Below are 20,575 nucleotides of genomic sequence, written 5' to 3'. Positions count from 1 at the left end.
GTGCTGGGGGAGGTGGTGACGGGGTGGTAATGGGGAGGTGGTCCGAGCAGCAGCTCCCTCCTGCTTACCCTAAGCCCTTCCCTGCCCAGCAGGGCGACAGAGAGGCCCCGCAGAGAGGGCTGCAGGGAGCCTTGCCACGGGCAGAGTTGAGAGGAAACCCACTGTCAACAAAGGCCTGACCCCCCGAGTTCCTTAGGAAGCCCCCCAGGAGTCTCACCAGCCTCCTTTGGGGCTACCTCTGAGCAGGGTCAGGAGAGCTCAGGACACGTGTGAGAGGTGGATCTGCCAGAGTGTCTGGAAGGCGTTGCTGCCGCGGGGGCTGAGCCTGGCGGACTTCCTGGTGGAAGTGCCTTCCGGGAGTGGGCTGCACAACCAGCAGACAGCGGTTGGCGCTGAGGACAGCTACCCGCCATGACGTGGGAGATGAGTGAGTGGCACCAGGCAAAGAGGAAGTGGGGACATGCCGAGAACCAGACCCTCCCTCTCCTCTTCCAGCAAACGGAGACCGTTTTTCCAGGAATACTGAAGAAGTCAGAGAAGCTGCCTCCACACTCCTGAGATGCAGGGAGGAGGTGCCACCCCAACCGCAGGCTCCAGTGGTGACTGGGGCCCTGCCCTTGGGGAGGGGAGCAGGTGCCCCAGGCCGGGAACCCAGAGGGCTGGGGCCAGGGCGCCTCCCAGGTCAGAGGGCAAGGACCCCCCGCGTCCACAGAACGGCCACCTGCACAGAAGAGCCTTTCATGCGCTGTGTTCTTGCTCTCCCTCGCCTGAGGCCACAGCCAGCACCGGGATGGGAACGCGGGGCCACGGGAAGGACACCTGAGGTGTGGGCACCCTGCTGCTCGGACCCCCAGGTGGGGGGAGGCACGCCCCTCGGGCACCCTGAGTGCGCTGAGCAGACGGGGGACGCGGTCCCAGTCCTGTGGGGTGAAGCTGCTAGGGGTGGGGGGCTCTGCCCAAGGCCTGGCTGGGGAGGAGGGGGCGTCGTGCTCACTCCCGTACTGAATCCCTCACCACGTAGGACCCTAAACCTGAAGCAGGAGCTCCTGGCCCCCAGGGGATAGGCTTGTGATCCCCCAGGACCGTGTGATGCAAGACGACGCCCAGCCCAGGTAGGACGGGGACGCCCGCCGGGCAGGCGCAGAAGGCACGGGGGGGGGTGGGGGGCGGGGTGGCCTCTGCCTGCACCGCGGGTGCAGCGGGGAAGGGGAGGAAGGCTGGGTGGCCGGCGGGACGGGGCTCGGCTGCACAGGCGCCGCTCTGGGGCCGGGTCTCCGGGAGTTGGGGTCAGGGCGCCAGGCCGGAGTTCTTGCTGCTGAATTCGCCGTCCAGACATCGGAGGCAAAGAGGAACACGCATTCTGAGACCACCTGCACCCCCTTTTCCGGATGGATCCCCAAAAATGCAGTTTTTTTCCTTCCAGTGCAGGCACGGGGCCAGGTTCGCCTCAGGCGGAGCACCCCTGCGGACTTCTCCAGGGATGGGGACCTGGGGGGCGGGGCTCAGGAGGCTCCACCCACCGACCCCAAGGCTCCGCCCACCCCCCCTGGCACTCAGGCTCAGGGAGTCCTCCTCCAGGTGTACCTTCCCCGCCTCACCTGGGGCAACTCGCCACTCCACCCATCCTGCGCCCAGGCTTGCACCTGCCTCCTCCTGCGGCCCGGCATCGCTGTATCTGTCAAAATCACGTTTTTAACATTTATGTCCGTCTCACTGATGAAGACCTTCCCAGATGAAGTCCTTCCTTATTCCTAGGCCGGGTACATTCTTTCTCTCCTTTAACTGCTAGAGCCCTGGCTCATACAGGCTGCAAATTCCCAGGTTTATGTGGAACGCAAACGACCCACCAGGGCCAGAGCCCCTGAAATGGGCTATCGGCCACATGTCACTAACGAGAGCTCGAAACCTCATTTCTTTCTCAAGGAAGAAGAAGCATAACTGTGTTTAGGGATCTGTGAAAGTTTGGGTTTTCTGGGGTCTTTTTCATTTTGTTTTAGGATCTCTTTTTATTATTATTATTCAAACCGCTCAGAAATGTCTGAACTTTCCAATTCTGAGTTGGCTGTAAGTCACCTGACATGGGTGTCGCTAGGTGAGAATGAAAGATGTCGGGGTTTGAGAAGCCGTCCTGCTCAGACGCAGGAGCAGGCCGCCTGTGAGTGCCTAGATTCCTGCCTGCCGAGTGTGGAACTCAGTCCCCCACAGGTAGCACCCACGGCGACTTCCACGGGGCGCCAGACCTCTCTAGAAGCCTCTTCTCCCGGGCACCTGCTGCCACGCCCCTCCCTCAGCACAGCGGGGGCTCACCAGCAGGAGGCGATGCTGAGCTTAGGGAAAGGGGCTGACAGAGCAGGGGGCTCGGGAGGGGGACACCAGAGATGGCCCGTCCTCTATCCGGATGTCCAGCTCAGCTTCGCCTGCCTGAAGGTGAACTCATATCCGACCCTTTTCAAGGCTCAGATAGAGCTGAACAGGCCACAGAGGTCACAGTGCCAGGGACTCGGCCCTGGAGCCAGGAGACAGAGCAGTGGGCACAGAGCCAGAGGGGCTTCTGGTTAATTCTTTTACTGCTCAGAACAACCACAGGAAATGAGCGATGCAAAGACTCCAGGTGGAGAGGGGCTGAAGCAATCGGGTGCCAGTGGGAACAAAATCCTGGGGCATGATGGGGAGGGTGGGCACGGCACAGTCGCTGCCAGACAGAACTGGGGTGCGGGGCGCCCAGCCAGGGTTAGACGGTGAGGGCGATCCCAGGTCAGGTGACCTCTCAGGAGCCAGAACAGCTCATTTCAAACCAAGACAAGGCATAGACTAGCTCAAGACGGCCCACCTACAAATCTCAAGCCCGCCCCAAAATTGCGATAGGTGTACAAATAAACCCAAAGACTGGAGACATTCGTTTAAACTGAGGGAAAAACGAGGCTTGAGAGCTTACGGTGTGCCGTGTGACCAGCACAACTTCTAAAGCAGGGATGCGTTTGAGTTGGGAGGCCCGCCAGCTCCCTTACCCACAGCACTGTGGCCTCCCCAGGCTGCAGTCCAGCTGTGAAAAAGGGGACAGTCCCAGGTGTTGGCCCAGCTCAGCTGGAAGGGCACACCTGACCCTCCGAGGCAGCTGACTCTCGTCTGGCCTGCACCCAGGAGTCCAGGACGCAAAGGGGTACAGCGTGCTGAGTGGGCAGCAGGGAGGGAGGAAGCGAGACTCCCACTTCTGCTTCCCCGCTCCCGGGGGGTGGCTCTGTCGCCCACGTGGGGGCTGGGGCCCTGCTTTCCGTAACAGCTCTGCCTGGTGGAAGATGCCAGGTAGGGTGTACTCAGTGGCCACTGCACTGGGACAAACAGCTGACGCTCCCAGATTCGTCCTGCCCCCTCAGTCCAGACTCTACCTCACTCGAGGTATCTTCCAAAAGCCTCCTCCTTGGAGCACAGTGACAAATGGCGCCAGAGTCGCCAGCACTCCGAGGCAGAGCCCTGACGGTGGGTGCCACAGGACCGTGGCACAGCTCAGGTACAACCCGGTGAAGCCCTCCAGGCCCCTGGTGCCTCCCCTGAGCGAACCTGAGTCCTGAGCTCGGCCCTTCCCTCCAAGTTCCGTCTGTGGAACTAACTCTCCGTGATCGATTCTGGCTGGGCACGGCACCTTCAGTGCCTCATACCCACTCTCTCCCGGCCTTCGACAGCATGGTATAAGGGCCTCCCCACGTCACGGGTCTGGAAACCGGGGCCCAGAAAGGCAGGGGGGACGCTGGGGAATGTCAGGGCTGGATGTGAAGCCCGGACGCCCTGCCAGTGCCTCGTGCCCCGTCTTTGCAGCCTGTGGCCCCGAGCAGCCTGCCTCGCCCTCCTCTGCTCAGGTGCCACACACTGAGCCCGCCAGCTTTTCCAGAGTCCCCTGGAGTCACACAGGGCCTCAGGTCAAAAGCCTCCAAAGTCATTCGGCCAGAACCATCTTGCAACCCAAAACAGGACTCTAGAAGGAGAGGCCGAAAGATGCTCACGGGTCCCCTTCCAGCTTCCACACCCCTTTATCCTCTCTGCCAACGTCTGGTCCCTGGTTCTGTTTGCCTAACAGCCACGCCGTGGTGGTGGCGGCAGGCGCGATCTCACTGTCCTAACGCAGGGGGTGGCCTCACTGTCATTCTCCCCATGTCACAGATGGGAGACCAAGGCACAGAAAGGTCACAGGGAGTGCACGGGGTCGTACCAGCGCTAAGCGCCGGAGCTGGGAGCCGAGCCCAGGCCACACGGCTCCAGGGCCTGTCTCCCCGTGGACAGCACCAAGCATCCCCTGGTGAGATGGGGCTCGGCCACCCACCTGCTGCCAGGGCGCCCGTCCTCCCTCCTCCACACTGCGAAGGCGTCTGGACCAGGCTGCTGTTTGCAGGGAAGATGGGGGAGGGACAGAGGCACACGATCAGCACGCGCAGGGTGACCGCCGGGGCTCTAAGACGCTACCTGCTTCTCCACCGTCTGGGAACAGCCATCACAGGGCCGGGACAGACGGCCCACGAACAGTGCGCTCATTCAGGCTGCTCCGGACAGTGGGGTTGCAATGGGAGGCGGCCGTGTGGGGTCATCGGGACCCACGCTGTGCCACACGCTGTAACCCATTTCCTCCAACCCAAGAAGTCGCTCACGGAAAGCTGTCAGGTCAGGTGGGGACAGGAGAAATCTTAACTAAAAGGGCCTCCCTCTCCTGAAGGCACTGAGAGAGCCCAAGGCAAATCGGAAGTGACGTTTCGCCAGGGGCTGCAGTCAGAGAGCGGTGGGCGCTCGGGGCCGACGACGTGGTGCCTCAATATTTACGACATCTTTGCACATCTGCAGGCCAAGGAGTAAGGACAAGTCAAAGGGTGGCAGGGGCATAATGACACCCAGAGAGAGGCCAGGGCCTGCGCGGCTACAAATGTGCCCGGCCACAGCCTTCTCCTTCCCTCCCCGCCCCCCGCACCCCCCACCCCCCGCAACACCCTCCCTCCCTCCTCCTCCCTCTCCCACCACAGATCTTGTGATATGAACAAATCTATCCCAGGTCTTAAAATATCTTCACACCACTCTCTGGCTTTAAGGAAGGATTTGGAGGGAGTTGTTATGCGTGTGTATTTTCGGGCCATAAGGTTTTAAGGTTGTGAGTCTGTGTTGTTAAAATCTAGCACTTAATAAAGTAACAATGACTGCTCGTTTGCAATGAATCTTCCTGTTCTGGAGGGTTCCTTCTTATAAATGGAAGCTGGCTCCTATAAATATTTGGTTAATTAGCTGTACTAGCTGAAATAAATCGTTCGCTCTGTTTTTATGGTGGTTAACAGTTTGTGAAGCAGTTTTTACGTACGTTAGCCAGTGGCTGCGATGTAATTGGTGCTGAATAAACATTTATGGCATTGAATTGAGTTATCTAATTGGTTTTCATGGCGGCCTATGAGGGGTTACATTCCTCTTAGAGGGAGGGGCTGTCTTTTTAAAATGAAAATTTCAGAATATGGCTCCATAATGTAGTGGTAAGCACGTCTGCTTTACACGCAGAAGGTCCTGGGTTCCTGCCCCAGGGGAGCCACGGTCCATGGTCTACAGCCACGCCACCCTGAACAAGCCCGATGTCTGATCTCGGAAGCTAAACAGGGTCGGGCCTGGTTAGTACTTGGATGGGAGACCACCTAGGAAGACCAGGTGCTGTAGGCGTAAATAATAATAAAAAATTTAAATAAATAAATAAAACTAAAATTTCACGTGTCCATCGTGAACAAATCACTCAGCCTCAGTTTAGGTCCCCTGCACATTTCACAGCCAGCCCCACATGCTCTCCAGATGTGCCAGCTTTCTGCATACCTGTCCAGAACTTTCCCACCTACACAAACACATATAAACATGTTTTTTGCAGAAAATAAGATGTAGATCATCCTCACAAGTGTTTGCCTCTTTGTTTAAATTTACGAACACATCTTGGTGTGCTTTCTGTACAAAATTCACCTTCCCCATTTCAGCGGCAGTACCATATTTCATTATATGTACGTAGGACATTTGACCTACTGAGCTTCTGGTTTATCGCCATCACGAACCCTGCCATAAACGAGCAGCCTTGCTCACGGTCTTCCCTGGTGTAGCCAGAGGACATCTGAAGGGTAAATTCCCAGAATTAGAACTGGAGTCTGCAAAATGTCATGTCAGTATGTGACGTGGAACCGCCAGCGAGCAGCCGCGCGTGAGCGCCCAGTCTCTTCACACCCGACTCCCTGCCGCAGATGACCGAGTACGTGCGTCTTCGCCAACACAGTTGGTGGGGCAAACGGCACCCCAGCCCGATTGGCATTTATGACTCAGTGAAGTTGATTGAGCGCCTCCGCATGTGTCCCCGAGTAACTGGGCTTTCATTTCGTGAAATGTGACCAAGGCTCCGAGAAGTGGCGAAGTGAAATGGTCAAACGTTTCTTTCGACAGTGCGAGACAGTCCCCCAGGCCGACGTCACTCCACGGTAACACGTCAAAGGAACGGAGCAGGGGAGCAGGTCGACAAATGCCCCAACTCAACGTTCGGGCCAGACGCTTTCTTCCAAATCCGCCCGAGAACCGGGCTTCTGGAAGGACGAGGGACGGAGCTGACTTGCGTGGCGGTTTGTTTGTTCTTTCTCCTTAGAGGGACATGAGGGTAACAACATGAAAATGAGCAGAAAGGACAGAGGACGTGAGTCATGGAGTCATCGGCTGTCGTCAGGCAGTCAGTGCCCGAGGTCAGGGCCTCTGTCCAGGGCCCGAGAACCAGAGTCCTTGCTATGCCCGCTTGTCACAGGGGAGGAAACGCGACCGCCAGAGCCAGAAACGGGTCCCCAAGGCCCCTTGCCACTCGGTCACCGCTTCGCCTCCCAAAGCGTGTGTTGACAGGCATCCTCCCAACTCAGTGGCAAACGGGGGGCTGCAAACATGGAGCCCACGTGAGAAAAAACCGCCTGTGCCTCAGAACCCTCCCCTCGCACACGCCCCTTCTCTCCTCGGCTGTCCGCTTCGGCAAACAACCCGATTCAGGAGAACAGCTTGTCCCAGAAAAGCTGTTTCCAGATTTCCCTTCCTCCAGCACCGTAATGAGCAGTGGGGCAACACTCCAGGGTCAGAGGGTGCAGCTCTCATGGCCCGCGGCTTCCCTGGGCACCTGCTTCTGGAGGCCGGAATTTAGCCCGCGAGCAGCTCCCCCAGGCCCTCTGCTGTGGAGGGCACCGCAGGACACCCGCTGGCTGCTCCTCCCTGCGGGTCCTCAGGCTGGCGGGGGCCCCACCGTGCGCTCCTAGCTTCTTGCAAAGTCCGGCACCCGAGCCTGCGACCCCGATGCCCAGCCCCATCCCCTCCTCCCGAACCCCCTCCAGCCCCGCTCACGGCTGCCCAGCCCTTTGGTCTCTCCTCTCTTGGCTAAGTTTTCAGCTCGCCTCACCCCCTGGCTCCCACTGCAGCCTCCAGCTGCCTCCGAGAGAGGCCGGGGGGCCCCCAGCCATGTTCATGCTCCAGAGCGTCACGGACCAAGCCGGACCGTAAGGGACAAGCCACGAGAAAAATGACAAACCCCGGATACCACGACTGCCGGGACTCTGGGGTGCTCCCGAGTGTTCACCAGTGGCATTCTAGATCTTTCCTTTTTCTCAGAAAAACGCCAGCACATGGCCAATCCCCGGCCTGGGAGGCAGAAGAACCGGGTCAGGCCCCAGCCTGCCATCCTGAGCTGTGTGACCCTGGTCCAGACAACCAGCCTCTCTCGGCCTCGGTCCACTCACCACGCCTCCTCGGACAGTGGTCAAGACCAGACCAGCTCGGGTCCAGCAAGGTGTTCTGTGACCTGTCACACTCCGTGATATCACTCGTCCTTGTTTCTAGCAGTACCGTCGGCCGATCCCGGCAGAGAGCTGCGCCGGCAAAGGCTGGCAAGTGAGACAGCCACACGTGGCGTGGGGACCGGACACACCGGAGGGGCCGCAGGCGGGCGAGGAAGCTGGACGGGGAGGCCCACCCCAGGGAGGCTCGGACCCGAAGGGGACAGGTTCCCCCTGATCCACGAACCAGGGACAGGCTGCGCTGGAGGAAAGTCAGTCAGGGCACAACAGGGGGCTGACTCGGAGCGGATGAGACCTGGCACGGAGGCCACCGAAGAGCCTGGAGATGAGAAGAGTCGCTATGTGGTGAATAAACGACACGTGATGAACACGCAGTACAGAGCACAGTGATGCGTAACATGTGATGAGTCCACAGTAACGTATGACAGTCAGGGGCTGGACGATCTGTGACGGGTGTGCCGTGTGATGAAGGCCTGAACCCCGGCCGTGGGAAATGAGAGGGCGGACAGAGGTGTCATGGGCGGGCATATCTGGGACAGAGTCGCCAGCAGGATGTTGGGCTTCAGTGAGGAGGCCCCAAAGATGACCCTCAGGTCTCTAATTTGGGAGAAAGCTCCCACCACTGCAGGGTAAGGAAAGTTCCGGAGGCATCGCCTGCGTACAGGTGAGCTGGTTTGCAAGGACACACCCTGCCCATCCACTCGGGAGGAAGAACCAGAAAGGACCATGCTGCCTGTCCCCTCAGTGGGGGTTGGGACAGGCCAGGGAGGGTGGGATTCAGATAGTGCTCCCTGAGGCTGACCACACGAGAGAGGCCAAAATTCACAGCCACCAGGGCAGCGGAGGTGGGGGTTGGCGGAGCCTAGACTCAAACAGAAACAGGTTCCTAGGTCTAAGGCAGGATAAGAGAAAGAAAGGGTGCCAAGCCCCTCACCCCCAAACTCTGTGCCTCCCAGGTGGGTATCGTGCTTGTGGGAACAAGTCAAAGCACAGGATTCACTTTGTTTTCCAGGCGAGAAGCCATCCAGGGCTGCAGAACGCACCTGAGCCAAATTTCAGAACCAAAAACTCTGGGGCCAGGACCATCCTCCTCATGGCTCTGAGCAGCGGCCTGGGACCCGGCCCCTCCCACAGCCAGACGAAGCAACAGCGGCCACTAAATTAGCGCCGGTTACCCTCACAGGCTTCGCCAGCCAGCAGGCAAGGCTGCTCCTTGTCACTGTCACAGTCCCCAGAAAGCCCCTCGCTTTCTCACAAAGCTCCCCCTCGAGTGGCGCTCCTCCTTCACCCCCACCCCCCAGTTCTCCTCCAAACCCACCGACATGGGCCCTTCCAGGCCAAGCCTCCTTCCTCTGAATGATAGATGATAGATAGATGATAGATAGATGTAGATAGATAGGTAGGTAGATAGATATATGTCAGATAGATAGATAGATAGATAGATAGATAGATAGATAGATAGATAGATAGATGATAGATAGATGATAGAGAGGCTCCCACTTCTGAGGTGCAGGGTGTGCTTCCACCCCCGAGGCTAGCTCAGTCGGGCATGACACAGAACATTCTGGGCCACCGTGAGCTCTCACAGGTCCTGGGGGCAGGGTCCAACAGAGCCAAGGGCGCCTCCTCTGAGGGGAGCCCCAGGACCTCAAGTGCTGGGTCAAGTCACCTCCCCGTACACGATGGGAGCCCAGGGGGCTGAAAGTCTCTGCGGTCGTAGCTGAGGAATCAGACACAGCGTCACACTGGGGAACTGCCACAGACAGACACTGCAGTGAGGGTCAAGCACCTCCAGCCTTGGGTGGAGCGGGGCCAGTGCCACTGTGGGCTGGTTGCAAGTTTATGCAAAAAGAAAAGTAAGTGGGGAGAACCTTTCGCTTCAGACGAACAATGACTAAGAACGTGGAATGACTCCTCTTCTTTAACTCGGAAACTGTGCCATGCCCCTCTGTGCACATGAAACGCTTCGCAAGGCAGACGCCACGGACATCGATCTTTCTAACACAGCCTGGCCTCGTACACTCTGTTCTCTTAAAGGTAATTGTGAAACTTCGCTCTTTGGGGAAAAGAATGGGAGGACTATGAAATATGCATTCCATGGAAATAACCAAAAAAACCATTAAAAATAGTAACAAAATAGGTCACTTTACCATCCCCTTACTCGACGACCCTTCATCTGGAATCTTAGCCGAAACGTTCGAAAACATTCATGAGCGCGGAGGTGAGCTTCCCCAGAGACAGCACCCTCTGCACTCCCGAAGGGAGCACAAACTGCCATGACCCTTTCCAGAAGCAACAAAACAAGGTGCACATCCTCAAAACGGTCTGGCTATTCAACCCAGAAATCCACCTGTCGAGAACCTGCCGTAAGGAAACTCGAAAGACCAAAAATACTGGACGCACAAATATGTTCACCGAGGCATTGTCCACAAATTAAAAGTCGAGCGCGACTTGAGTATTCAACATCTGGACGTCATAAGTAAACGTCTGTCATCATTGTGCATCCAATCAATATTACATAGTGATTATAACTGTAGTAACACTCTATGGCCACGTCACCCTGAACAAGCCCGATCCCGTCTGATCTCGGAAGCTAAGCAGGGTCAGATCTGCTTAGTACCTGGATGGGAGACCACCTAGAAATATCAGGTACTGTAGGCGTAAAAAATTTTTAAAAATAAGGGGTCGTAAGCTGACAAGGTCCTTGCGATCTGTGAGGTCAAACAAGGGTGGCCTCACCTAACAAATAAATAAATGAATGAATGAATAAATAAACAAACAAACAAACAAATAAATGTAGTAACAAAAATTCTTCATATTGGTGCACAATAATCTACAGAAAACGTGAACGTTGGACAAGGTCAGGATGGCACTTCCTAAAAACGAAAGCAGTTCATTTTTTCATTTACCTCTGTATCTCATCATCCTTCATTTTCTTCCAGAAAAGTCTCAGGGAACCACTGTGTACTTGTTTTGTTAAGATGCTAGAAAATAGGAGTTCGCCCTTTTAAAATCATTTTTGAGAATTTATTCTAAGGAAATTATCATGCATCTTTATTTTTTTAATGGAATAATCTAAATGACCTCTACTAAGAGATTAGGGAAACAAATAGTAGCTATCCAAACAATGGAATATTGTGCCACCAATCGAAATTACGATGCAGAAAAGTAATAACATAAGGAAATGGTTCTGATATGTAAAATGAATAAAGGGAATCACAAAATCAATCTTAAAGCCTGCTTCCTCTTTTATAAAAGTACGTATTATTCTTTAATTTTAATTTCTTAATGATTTCTTTTATACAATAAAAATTATTTGAAAATGAAAGAAGTGCTCCCAGGGCTGAGCCTGATAATTTAAGGATAAAAATATCTAAGAGATGCAAAAACGATAAAGCTCTTAGAAGAAAACATAGCTGTCAATCATCATGACTTTGCATTAGGCAGTGGTTTCTCACGTGGAGTACCAAGAGCATGAGCAACCAAAAAAAATAAAAAAGATAAACTGGACTTCATCGAAATTAAAAACTTGTATGGCAGAGGACACAGAAGAAAACGAAAAGAGACCCACGGAGTGGGAGAAAATATTTGCAAATTATATCTGATAAGGGTCTACCCACAGTGTATAAAAAATACTTACGATTCAACAATAAAAAGAAAAATTATTCCATTCCAAAATAAGCAAAGGATTTAAATAGACATTTCTCCAAAGAAAGCACGCAAGGGGTCAAAAACACATGAAAAGACGCTCAACATCATTAGTCATTAGGGAAATGCAAATCAAAATCGCAATGAAACGCTTCTTTACGTGCAACTAAGGTGGTGGGGATCAAAACAGGGACAGGCAAAGGCATCGATGCATAAGAGGAAACTGGGGTCCTTGTACACCGCTGGTGGGACTGTCAAATGGAGCGGCCGCTCTGGACAGCATTTGGGCTCTTCCTCAGAAAGTTAGGCACAGGTACCATGTGACCCAGCTATTCGCCTGGGAGGTACGCCCCCGCGGAAACGGACGATTCATGTCCGCGCAAAGACTTGTACAGGCATGCGCATGGCACAGATTCCTCGTGGTCAAACAGAGGGAGCAACCCAATGTCCATCGACTGAGGAAAGGACAGGCGGAAGGTGGTATCTTCATATGATGAAATATTATCTGCCAGTGAAAGGAACGGATAACCGAGAGATGCTACGACATCGAGGAACCGTGAAAATGTTTGGTGAAAGAAGCCAGGCAGACGAGGCCACACGTTACATGACTCTGTCCACAGGAAACACAGCGGATCCAGAGGCAGAAAGTGGATGTGTGGTTGCCAGGGCCGAGGGAGGAGGGTGCGGGAAGTGACTGCTAACGGGTACGGGGTTCTTTGGGGGCCTCATAAATGTCCTGGCACTCGGTAGTGATGATGGCCGCACAACTTTAGAAGCGTAACCAACAGCACCGTGAGGGGTGAACTTTATGGTGTGCGAACTGTATCTCAATTTTTTAAATTATGATAAAAAAATATATATATATATACACTCAGAATAAACTGTGAAGAATCGTTATGTACAGGTCATCTTAAACCCAGATGGTAGATACACGGACTCTGTAGCCTAGAACTTGTGAATTTCCCACTGACAGCCACAGAACAACATCAAGACGACCTCAGCAGACGCCAGAAGTGCTTTCTCTTTAAGCTAACATCACAAGGCGGTGTTCACACGGACGTTTCAGATCTGTTGGAGATTCAGGGAGGAAACGCACATTGGCTTAAGGAAGATGGTGATCAAATCTACAAACATATGGTTTACATACTCTATAAACTAATCAGGCATTGCGATACACACTCAACTAGGAATTGCCAAATCTGAATTTTTTTATTATTATTATTATAAACCTACGCTGTTGACTTGAGTCTTGGGAGTAAAGCACAGCAGCTACAGCTCTTATTTACACACCCGTCCAGCTTCTTTGTCCACACACGGCCCTCCGTCTCCCGCCTTGAATCAAAGGTCCCTTCCTAGTGCCCGAGGACAGGTCTAGGACAGCTTTTCCCAGGAGGCTAAACTAAGCTGTCGCAGGTAACCAAACTTCTGATACGACGGCGGTCCATCTGGGCTCTCGGTTCGGTCTGGCCCCTAACCCTCCTCTCCAAAGCCCCTCCTGGCCCAGTGTCCTGTGTACCTGACGGCTGCTGAAGAGAAAACCGCAGGCCCCAAATGGAGTCGCTTGTGCTACAGCCCGTGACACCAAACCTAGACTTCGTACCTGACCTGATTCAAGCTTCTCCAGGATGTAATCTTAGCTGGTCAGGACCAACCAGGTCATCGTCACCTGGGCCCTCTCCATCCTGGCTCCCCCCAGGCGTAGAAGTGAAGTTGGGGCAATCTGCCTGACAAGACCCCGCCTTCCCCTAAGGGAAGGTGATCGGGCCTGAAACAATCCTTTCTTCCAGCTAATGACTCTCTGGTCCCGCCCTGGTTCTGCCTGGAAACACCCTCCACATGGGCCAGCTTCTTGGGGCTCCTCTACTCACTAAGGGGGGTGCTGCCCGACTCCCGAGGTGCTCCATAAAGCCCATCAGATCTGCAAACCCACACGGGGGAGTTTCGTGGGACAGCTGCCTCTAACCAGAGGTACCAGACCTCGCAGGTGAACGGGACGTCCTTTGCTCTGAATGGCTGGCTCCTAACCTACCTTTCCCTTAGGTGTAACCCGGAACCGACTCCTGGAGTAAAGCCTCTGCTGTAGTCACGTACCCACGGAGATGACCGGGAAAGTCAGAGGGCCGGAGGCGCTCAGAGACAGAGGAGGCGCACAAGTCATCGAATCTGCTCTCTGTCCCCATCGGGAGCCCTGCCCAAGAAGCACTCTGGGCAGAGGGTCCCACAGACTCCCACAGGACGCCAGTGTGAGGGGAGCCCTGCCCAGCACCCCAGTCCGCTCTCCTCCTCTAGGGCATCTCTAACCGGTTCGATTCTCCGGTGCTGGGCTGAAGTTTGCTTTCCTGTGGTTTCCCTCTGAAGCAGCGTGGAGACCCCAAGTCCACGCGAAAGTCCTTCGGAGATGTGAGCACAGCCACCAGATCCAGGCCGCAGCCTCGGTGACACAGAGAGCAGATGACACCAGGGAGGAGAGGTTACGAGATGCCAAACTCTGACCTACGTCCCCATCTCCGAGCCTGTGCGACTGGGGACCGGGCACTTAAATTCTCTGCTGCCCACAGGCAAAAAACTGCTCCGCACTTCCTCGCCAGCCCTGTGAGGAGAAAGGCCGCGAGACACGCCCCGAACAGCTCCAGGCGGATCTCTTTCTTGTGGTTCGGTTTTTTTTGTCTTGTTTTGAGAGAGAAATTCCCGGTCGTGGGCACCCAGGTTTGCAAGCCCAACGGCGACAAAAGCAAAGAGCAAATGCTTCCCCCACGTTTTCTCCTCCGTCCTTGCAGAGACGCCGAGGTTGGGACCCTCTCCCTGACCACAGCCTATCACGTGACCCCCGAGGCAGGGCCCACTCGAGCGGCACTTGCGTTGCATCTTGCAGAAGAAACACACAGAGGGGACACTGGCGAGCAGAGGCCGGACGTTGGCAGGGACGGCACTGGCCAAGCCCAGTGGCTGAGGTACAGGCCCACCGGGCACTGTGTCCATGGACCTCGGGTAAGTCCCTCTTCCCACGGAGGTCTCCATGCACCCTCCCACCAAAGGAAAGGGCTGGAGTCCGCGGCCCACGGGGCCAGTCCACCCTCAGGCTCCCGTCCAGCCCTGCCTGATGCTTGCCAGCCCCTCGAGCAGGCCTTAGCCCGGCTGTCGCGCACGCTTTACGTGATGAATCGTCTTGACTGCAGTGGAAAACGGGTCCGGCAGAGCTGAAGTCCGCTGCTGGTCAGTGAGGGGTCACCTGGCCAAGGGGGCTGCGACAGAAGCAGCTTCGCTGACTCCGGAAGATAGATAGCCTTTGCCTTTGTTTCTCGTACAGAAAAAAAAATGTCACCTTCTTAAACCTGTCGGAAACCGTGCGTTCCACACGGGTCTTGCAAAAGTGTCCTGTAATTCTAGAGAGAAACTGGGACAACATGTGGAGAAGGCCCCGCTTCGTGTGGGGGTGGTCACGGGACGACGCCCTGTGGCTGAGGGTCTCATCTCGGGGCCCGGGGAGCAGGCGGACAGGGGTAGCGAGGAGGCCTGAGGGCCCCTCGCAGCCCGGTGCCAGGAGCTCCCGGGCGGCAAGGACAGAAGGCCCAGCTCCTCCGGCCAGTTCTCTGGTTGCCAGCTGTGCGACTTCAGGTGCTCAGAGCACACGGGTGGGAGCTGTGCCACCAGCACAGAGCTCTGCCACTCCGATTCAAAACAAACTTAGAGCCAGGACCAGGAGTGGCCGAGATCAGTCACACCCTCCACAGTGGGTGGCCTGGAGGCCACCCGCAGAGGCTGTGGCAGAGGGGGTGGGGGGGCCAAAGCTGCAGGAAAAACCGTTAAAGAGTGACCCACAGGGGCCAGGGCAGGGGCGCCAGCTGGGCTGGCTCTCCGGGGCAGGCCGCGTACCAGGACCCAGCAGCGCAGGGGGAGCAGAGGAAGTGGGAACCCAAGAAAGGCAGCTATCGGGGGTGCGGGACACGGGAGGGAGGCAGGGGGGTGGCAGGGCCGCGGCTGGGAACAGGTGCTGGAGCCAGATCCTGATCACCAGAGCGACGGATGAGCCACCAAAGCACAGAGCAGGACGGGAGGGTGGGAACGGGGAGCACGCCCCACCGCCCCCTAGGCCTGGTCAGGCTTCTGCGTCAGCCTGGACAAGGTCACGGGCTGGCAGACACTGAGCTCTGTGCCCAGCACGGAGAAGGCGGCAAGGCGTCTGCTGGAACGAGGGTGCCTCAGAGTCTGAGAGCCAGAGCCAGCGCTGGACAGAGTGCAGCAAAAGGCCGCTGGCCCTCCTCCCAGGTTCCTGGCCCCCCGCGGGCCGCCCAGAGCCTCGCCCTGCCTCCCACCCTCAGAGCCACCGGAAACAGCCTTCGCACCTGGGTGGCGTTTATAGGACACACTGCGCATGTCAGCCTTACAAACGCTATGAGGCTGGTATCAATATCTCCATTTTCCAGACCAAAGAAAATGAGGCTGAAGCAGGTCGACTGGCCTGCACAAGGTTACCAGCTAGTAAGTGACAGTGCCAGGCGTCCCACAGGGCCAAGCCGAGCATGCGCCCACCCCCTGGAGGCCTCCGGGAGGCCCTTGGGCTTCCCGATGTTGCCTCCTCCCCGCACCCCACCCCACCCCCACCAGGACCAGAAGCTGACTCAACCACGCAATAAAGAAAACACTAGAAGAGTGTTAAGTTATTTTTTGCTTTGCTATTGCTTTCCCTTAGGGGAAGCTAATACTTTTGGAGCCTAACAAGGCTGGGCTGGGTCTAAATTGGGGCGGGGCCGTCCCCTGACCCCGCCCCACAAGGCCTCTCTCTCACACGCACAACCTTTGTGTCCACAATGGGGGACGCAGACCAAGGACTTCCTCATCCTCTTATAACCTCTATGACCTTGGATAAGAGCTCACATGACCTTCCGTTTCTCCAGCGCGTCCCTCGTGTGAAAGGGAAGTCGTAGCACTGATGTCACAGCGCGATGGAGAGGGCTAGAGGAGGGGGTGTGTGTGACCTGCCTCCAACGCGCCCTGTTCTCATCCGCTATGAGCTCTGAGTCACTAAGCACAGCGCTCCCAACAGGAAATCTGGCCCCAGTGTGCAGACTCATCCACTGTCCCCCAAATCAGTGGAGGCTGCCATGCATTGGGCACCACGCCGTGAGCACACAAGACCCCCCAGTAAGAGTCCCCTAGGCCTCCGGGTTGCAATGTCACGCAGGAGGAAACGAAGAAGCTGGAAGCTTCGCTTACCCGCATAAACACAAGCCGCGGAGGTTGAAGACCAGCTTCGAGAAGGGAAGAGAGGGGCGAAGCGACCCGCTCGAGACAGAAGGAGAGCCTGGCCCCGCTCGGGGACCTCCACCCCGTCCTCCTTGCTCGTGCCCCGCCTGAAGGAAGCCAGCCTCGTGCGTCCAGCCACGGCCCCGGGGCCCAGGACCCGCGCTGCGTACACCTGCAGCGACAGCACGCCAGTGCGCATGCGCAGTAAGAATGGGCCCCACGAGCCCCCGCTTCAGGCTTGTTTCGGAGTCACCACCGACCAGGCGTGACTCCAGGGACCCAGAAAGTCGCAGACGGACTGCAGCCTGGGCGGGGCTGCTGACTTTCTCATTCCCTAGTCAGTTTGGGGGCTCTGATCCATCACAATGCTCCTGCATAGAATGACCCCAAAAAGAAAGCGTCCTTGTTCCCCTTAGCAGGCACGAGACATGCCCCTGCCTTCAGACCAGAAGAGACAAGCCAGTGCTCCGCGGAGCATGTCTCCAGTTAAGACAGCGCCGCTGTCTTAACTTCAGAGCCCGGAGAAGTGTTTAGCCTGCCAACATAGAGATAATGGAGTTTGTCGTCAAATATTGAGAAACCTCAGACCACACCGGGGAGTGGTGGCCTTGAACGCGGAAAGCTCTCTATTGCCTGTGTCGCAGAGGCAGTATATCATCCTGGTGTGATGCTTTTATAGGTTATCATAGAGCTTTGAAGCCGTAAAGACCCAGAGTGATCCAGTCTGACCCCTGTGTTAGTGATAAGGAAACTAAAACCCAGCAAAGAGAGGACTCTGCAAGGTCACAGAGGCAGTGCGCCAGGGCCAAGGGTGGCCGGAGCCTCGGCCGGCACCTATTACAGGCCGAACCGTGTCCCCCAAAATTCACATGTCAAAGTCTTAATCCCCAGAACCTCAAAATGTGAGTATATTTGGAAATAGGGCCCTAAAAAAAAGTAATTAAAGTAAACAAGGTCACTGGAGCGGGTCCCAACGTGACTGGTGTCCTAATAAGAGGAGGAGTTAGGACACAGACTGACACAGAGGAGCAAACATGTGAGGACCCAGAGAGATGGCAGCCATCTATAAGCCGAGGAGAGAGGTCTCGGGAGAAAACAACGCTGCCAACACCTTAAGCTCAAACGTGTGGGCTCCAGAACTGTGAGAAATAAATTTCTGTCACTTAAGTCACTGGTCTGTGGTGCTCACTACAGCAGCCCTGAGACACCAACACAAGGCCTCTTTCTGCTTCCTCCTCCCCCACCCCCCATGACATGGCAGCCGCGTAGGACACAGCAGTTTTTAAATGCCTCATTTTTGCACACTTACTGAAATCGGTGGCGTGTTGGGCAAAGCGCTTTGAATTCGTAAGCATACATTTGGGTGAATCCCTAGGATGTTGTCTGAACTGTGCAGATGGCTGCATAAGGTCATGGCCATGGCCTTTCTGTGTGACTGGTAAGCTAACTCTGCAATCAGTTCTCTGAGAGTCAACTCAAAGGATTGTAGGTGGTGATGACACCCCCAAAGTGACTGTTTAAGGGGAGCAATGCTCACGCTTGTGGATGAGATCGAGTTCATTTGTTTGAACAAAGTGTAGCAAAAGTCTTGTGAATCCATTTTCTCACTTCTTAAGTTATGGAGATGAACCGAGTAGAGATTAGCGAGACTTCTGAGCGGGGTTGGGGGGGCGCGCAGAGGCCAGAGTGGAAGAGCACCCGAGAATGGGCCTCACTGACGTGTGCATCCAACACACAGCTAGTGACCAGCATTCCGCGGGTAAAGAAGTGGGTGTGAGGAAGACACACCGCCAAGCCACACGGCACAGTAGTCGCACATGTGGACTCAGAGCCAGCCTGCCTCCAGCACTCGCTGGCTGCGTGAGCTTGGCCAAGTTCCTTAACCTCTCTGTGCCTCTGTTTCCCCATTATGTTTTTAAGTAGAATTCACAGTGACACCTCTCCCAAAGGCAGTTGCGAAGACCCTTTGAGTTAAAACGGACAGAACCGTTGCCACAGTGACTGGCACACAAAGCCCTGTCCACCTTCAGTCTGGCTGGCGAAGTCAGACGCTCTGAGGAGGAGTCACGAGCAAGTTCAAGGGCATAACGAGGGCTCTGTAAGCCTTAAGGAGGGAGCCTGCGTCTTTGCAGTGCTGGGGTGTGCGATGACTGGTGATCCAAGGTGACTTGTGACCTGGTTCTGGAGCACAGATCGAGACTGTTCTGGAAGAGAGAATGCCTGAAGGCGAAGCCAGAAGGCTTGCCACAATATCACCCATTTGGGGAAATGCACGGAGTTCCTTGGCCCTGGGGCGAAAGCCATTTTGGGGAGGGCAGTGGGAAAGGGGAATGGAGAGGTGGAGAGTGGCGGGCCGTGTTAGGCCTCCTGGTCATGGCTGAACCCGTAGAGCACGGAGTCCCATCACTGGAGGCTTAAAGCAGGAGGCGGTGTGGCCCACGGATCGGGCCGCTGGCTCCCGCTGCTGTAGAGAGCCAGGCAGAAGGAAAGGAACTCAAAGCAGGGAGACACATTAGGGCACTGCCCGCCAGTCCAAGCAGGAGATGAAAGGACTCAGACCAGGGCCGTGGCTGTGAGGGGCAGAGGCAGAGGGAGGGCGTGCAGCAGAGGCCACGCTGTGGGCACCAGGTCACTTCCTTTCCCTGAGTACACGGAGCATTACATTCCCCAGCTTCCCTGGAGGTCCACTTAGGGGCCTTAGGACTCAGTTCTGGTCAGTGGGATGGGCTGGAAGTGATGTCAGCCTTTTCAGGCGTCTTGCAGAATCCTCTGGTCTGCTCTTCGCCTTTCATAGTGTGCCTAGAAGTCCCAGGCTCCAGATGGCAGGCACAGCGACAGCTGGAACCAATCCCTGAGTGACTGCCTGGAGGAGAGCCACTGGGAGTCACACCCAACCCACGTCAGACTTTATGTGGGCAAGAAACAAATGTGTATGACGGTAAGCCACTGAGACTCTGGGGATATTCGTTACACAGCATAGCCCACCTAACCACACCTGGGGCATCAGAGCACACTGGTCATTAAACGGACCAAGGAGAGAGGTGAGTCTAGGATGACCGGTAGGGCAACCAGGTAAAGGCAGCGCCACTCACTGTGGCAGGAGAGACTGGACGATAAGTCATCGTTTTTACCTTAGACGTGTGTGTTTGAGGTGCCCCTGGCAATAAGAAATGTGGATATGACCACATCGGGGAAAAGGCTGGAGCTGCGGCTGTAGATTTGGGGGTCTCAGCTTCTGAGTGGTGGCTGAGGTCTTGCAGAAGGAAAGAGCATCTGGGTGTGTCGCAAGTGCAGAGGGCAAAGGACACTGACAGTTAGTGAACAAGAAGAAGAAACAGAGCCGGCGAAGATGCCACCGTGCAGGAGGAGAAACGAGGAGGGTCTGCCGATGGCGCCAAGCGCGCACAGGCTTCCAGAAGAGTCATCGGCAGGCTGAATGCTGCAGACGGATCGAGTCGGAGGCGGACCGAAAGCACACACGACTCTGGGAAATGGCAGGTCACGGAAACCTCGTAGAAGAATCTGGCCACGGAGGGAAGCAGGAAAGCCGAGGGGGACGTGGGGTCCAGGAAGGGGAGCACTAGGCGGGGAGAGATGGGAGCCTGAGCAGCCGATGAGAAATGAGAGAAGACTGAGCAGAGAGAGGCGAGACTTGATGGGGAGACATCGAGCACGGAAAAGCAGAACGTGGCAGGAGGTGGCAAAGGGCGCGAGCAAGCCCCACGACCTTCCCGGGGCAGCTTCCTCCAGGGGACTTGGAGTTCCCGAGATAGGAGCCTGCCGAGGACGAGGACGCTGCCCCCTCTCCCGGGTGACAGCCTGCTCGTGCAGAGAGACGGCTCAGCTCCACAATCCAGAGACAGCATCTGACA

At 55.9% G+C, this 20,575-nt stretch overlaps 1 long non-coding RNA gene and 2 pseudogenes across 1 annotated transcript; all 3 read left to right on the top strand.

Moving 5' to 3' along the window:
- The first annotated feature begins 397 nt into the window (after positions 1 to 397).
- On the top strand, positions 398 to 2,664 carry LOC120622070 (uncharacterized). Its single transcript, XR_005658410.1, has 3 exons — positions 398 to 824; positions 1,022 to 1,112; positions 1,424 to 2,664. It is a non-coding gene; the product is annotated as an uncharacterized LOC120622070 (long non-coding RNA).
- Positions 2,665 to 5,563: 2,899 nt separating this feature from the next.
- Positions 5,564 to 5,679, top strand: LOC120622411 (uncharacterized; annotated as a pseudogene).
- Positions 5,680 to 10,353: 4,674 nt separating this feature from the next.
- LOC120622643 (uncharacterized) lies at positions 10,354 to 10,472 on the top strand (annotated as a pseudogene).
- Positions 10,473 to 20,575: the final 10,103 nt, after the last annotated feature.

The sequence above is a fragment of the Pteropus medius genome, unplaced genomic scaffold (assembly GCF_902729225.1).
Source record: "Pteropus medius unplaced genomic scaffold, Ma_sr-lr_union100, whole genome shotgun sequence".
NCBI lineage: Eukaryota > Metazoa > Chordata > Mammalia > Chiroptera > Pteropodidae > Pteropus > Pteropus medius.
This window is presented reverse-complemented; position numbering and strand designations above follow the sequence as displayed.